Here is a 4,124-nt window from a genome sequence, read left to right on the forward strand (position 1 = left end):
TTCTGGGGCTGGGAAGATGACTTAGTGGATACGAGCATTTGCTCTACAAGCAGGAGGACCTAAGTTTGAATCCCCAGCACCCACATAAAACCCAGGCATGGCTTCAAGTATCTGTAACACCAACACTGCAGAAGGACAGGTTGATCCCAAAAGATGAGCTTCTGATGCAGTAAAAGACCCTGTCTCAAGGCAACAAGGCAGAGGGCAATAGAGGTAGATACCTGATGTCATACTCTGGCTCCTTACAGAGAGAGAGAGAGAGAGAAATTGAGATTTCATTTCTTAGATATCTGGGTACTCACCCATTCAAGCCATTCTTTATGGGCTGTTTTTCCAGATACTTCTCTGTATAATAAGTAAAGAGGAGCTTGCCTTGCTATAGGTGTATGTGTCTCTGTGTCTCTGTTGGGGGTTTTGTTTATCTGTTTGATGCATGGTCCAGGATGTCCTGGAATTCACAACAGTAGCTGGTCCAGTCTCCCTAATGATGAGATTGCAAGCAAGTGACACTACACCTGGCACTCCCCGGGAGATTTGTATGTGCTTGGCACCTGGTCCCCTTCCTCTTCTCCAGTTTCTCTCTTTTGGAATGAAAATATCGGTCCTGTGTATGTCCCAGCTTTGTATCCTGGAAGTGTGTAACTGGTCTGCTTCTCAGCTAGAGAGGATTTTGCCTCAGGATGACCCATCTCCAATATCACTCATATATAGTTTAGATAATATAAAGAGAGAATGTCTTTTATCTGAAATGCTGAGACCATTCTGTTTTTCAATTTGGGGGTGGGAGNAGATAGAGGGATACACTTAAAGACGTATCGAGGACAGAACCCAATTCAAAACACAAAGTTAATTTATTTCATATATATCTTTGTCAGCAAATATATCCTGAAAGGCACTTAATGTAATTGGTTTTTTGGTTGGTTGGTTTGATTTGGATTTGGTTTTTCAAGACAGGGTTTCTCTGTGTAGACCTGGCTATCCTGGAACTCACTGTGTAGACTGGGCTAGCCCTGAAGCCAGAGATCAGTCTGACTCTGCCTCCCAAATGCTAGGATTAAAGGCATGCACTGCTACCACCTGGCTCATGCAGTAGTTTTAATTTGTGCATAAAGCAGGAGTTTATAATGTGAAATTTTCCACTGGTGGTTTTATACTGGTGGTCAGAATTTTTCAGCTTTTGAAACATTCCATATTTTTTATTAAGAATATTTAACCTCAGCCAGGCGGTGGTGGCGCACACCTTTAATCCCAGCACTTGGAAGGCAGAGACAGGCAGATTTCTGAGTTCGAGGCCAGCCTGGTCTAAAAGTGAGTTCCAGGACAGCTGGGGCTATACAGAGAAACCCTGTCTCGAACCTACCCCCCCAAATAAATAAATATATGTATATATATATATATATATATAAACATATAAATAAATAAATAAAAATATTTAACCTCACTTTGTTTTGTTTGTTTTTAATTTGGGGAAATTTTTATTAGGTGCCCCCCCCATGGGAATCTCACTGTATTACCTAGACTGGTCTTGAACCAGGCTCAAATGATACCCTATAAACCCTCAACCTCCTAAATGCTGGAACTACAGACTTGCGACACCACACCCCATTCAACCTGTATTTAGTTAGATAAGATTTTGAATTTAGAGTTCATGTGGCTGTAAATGGTCTCTTGGAATAAATAGAATGCATTTTTAAGTTGAGGCAGACATAAATCTGAGTGGCCTGGAGAACAGAGTTATATGGATTGAATTAAGTTTTTGAAATTGTAATCCTCAAAGATGCCATCTTCAGTCTGTGGTATGGCAGCACTAACCAACTAATAGAGACCCTAACAAAGAAGTTGAAAAGCCTGAATATAATGGCTCATATTTATAGCTCCAGCACTCTGATGGCCAAAATGTGAGCATGAAGTCACCCTGCACTATGTACTCTGAAAATAAAATAAAAAGAGACTGGGAAGTGCCTAAAGACNTGTAAAAGGGGAACATGGATTTGAGAAAACAATCTGTAAATCATATCTCTTCCATATCTAGAACTCAATAGTACAAAGACAATCCACATTTTAAAATGAGAAAAGAATATGAATCACTATTTCTTCAAAGATATCCAAATAGCCAAAAGAACTTGAGAAGTTGCTCATTACATTAGTCAGAATTAATTATAGGCCAGCCAGAGCTATAGAGAAAAACCCTGTCTCAGCACTTAGGAGGCTGAAGTGGCAAGATTACCATGAGTTTGAAGCCAGCTCAGGGTACAGAGTGAGACTCAGTTTCCAAATCAAAAGAGAATGTAGCTCAGTGGCAGTGTTAATCCCAAAAATGAGAGGAGAAAGACCACTGACCCAAATCACCATGGCCAAATTAATTGAAGGAAGCTTTTTTATTTGTGTACAGGGGATGCCTTCCCCCCCANCCCCCAGGCACGGTTTAAGAGGTCAGCATTGGAGGAAACAAGGCTTTTTTATAGCTTAGGAGTAAGGTTTCCAAAGTAGACAGGGCTACAGGAGCAGAACATCATAACAAGTTAGTCCTAAAGACCTTCTGAAACAGCTATGGTTGGAAGGTGGGCATAGCGAGGTAGTCATAACAACACGTCGTCAGAACAAGGTTGTCATAGGTGGCCGTATAACCTTTTGAAACAAAGGTAGGGTTGCAAGATGGTTAGAAACAAAGACAAGGAGCAGAACCATCTGTAGTTAATGTTACAGGTGGGACATAGCCCAGTCCTTGAGAAACAATTTTAATCATAAACAGGAGAGAACTAGTTTGTTTTTTACTCTAAGATGGCTTTTAAACCTAAATTGGAAGAAGGCTGGTTCTTCAGCAGGAGGCCCTNGGTTCAATACCCAGTACTGAAAGCAAAAATAAGAGCAACAGACTTTCTAAATAGCTATGCACACCACTAATGCATATCTCAGTTCTCCTGTGAGAACTTAGTATGGCCCTTTCTTCCTTGTAGGCAAGTTGAAAATAGAGCTTTCATTGTGTGTGACCATACATAGAATTAAAATTAAAACTGATAGCTAAACCCATAGTGGCACACACTTCTTATACCTACCTGTACTTAGGAGAAACAGACAAGAATCTGGAGTTAAACTCTACAAGAGCTACAAAAAAAAAAAAACAAATCATACCATTTAAAAACAAAACAAAAAAACATGGTTCTGTAATCCCAGTACTCACAGAGGTAAGGAGAAGTGTCCAGAGTGTGAGACCAACTTGAGCTAGACTCTGTCTAAAGGAAAAAAAAAAGAAGGAAGGAAGGAAAGAAAGAAAGAAAGAAAGAAAGAAAGAGAAAGAAAGAAAGAAAGAAAGAAAGAAAGAAAGAAAGAAAGAAAGAAAGAAAGAAAGAAAGAAAGAAAGAAAAAAATTAAGATGGTCTGTTACCGAAATAAATAGAAAACTGATTATGAGAGAGAAACTCAGGCTGGAGAGATGGCTCATCGATTAAGAGCACCTACTGCTCTTCCGGAGGTCCTGAGTTCAATTCACAGCAACCACATGGTGGCTCACAACCACCTGTAATGGGATCCCATGCCCTCTTCTGGTGTGTCTGAAGATAGCTACAGTGTATTCATCATATATAGATAACAAATAAATAAAAATTTAAGCTGTATAATCCAGACACTTTGGATTCTCCCTTCTCATCTCTCTCTGCGTGTACGTGCCCCCTTCTCTTTCTCTGTCCCTGCCCTATCCCCCTTTCCCCATAGCAACTTCCCTGACCTCAGTTGGGGCCCATGAACTCATCCACCAGAAAGCAGCTTCCAGATAAACCTGCCTTTATACAAAAAATAAAAAGTAATTTTAAAAGAGAGAGATAGAGAAACTCAGATGTTTGCCAGAATTGCTGAAGTCTGAACTACAAAAATGCTTCGGTGTGAAAGGTGCTTATTCCCACGGTAACTCAAGTTCCAGAGGACTTGATGTCCTCACACAGGCATGTGAGGTGAAACACCAATGCACATAAAATAAAAATAAATTATTTTTTAAAAAATTACCTAATCTTTAAAACTCAAGTCACGTTAGATAGATACATCAAAGAACAAGTGGTGTGGAGGGTTCAGCTAAAGAAACTATCTAAAATGGTGAACAAAAATAAAACGAGAAAAAGGAATTTAAAGAC

Source organism: Mus caroli, chromosome 6 (genome assembly GCF_900094665.2).
Source record: "Mus caroli chromosome 6, CAROLI_EIJ_v1.1, whole genome shotgun sequence".
NCBI lineage: Eukaryota > Metazoa > Chordata > Mammalia > Rodentia > Muridae > Mus > Mus caroli.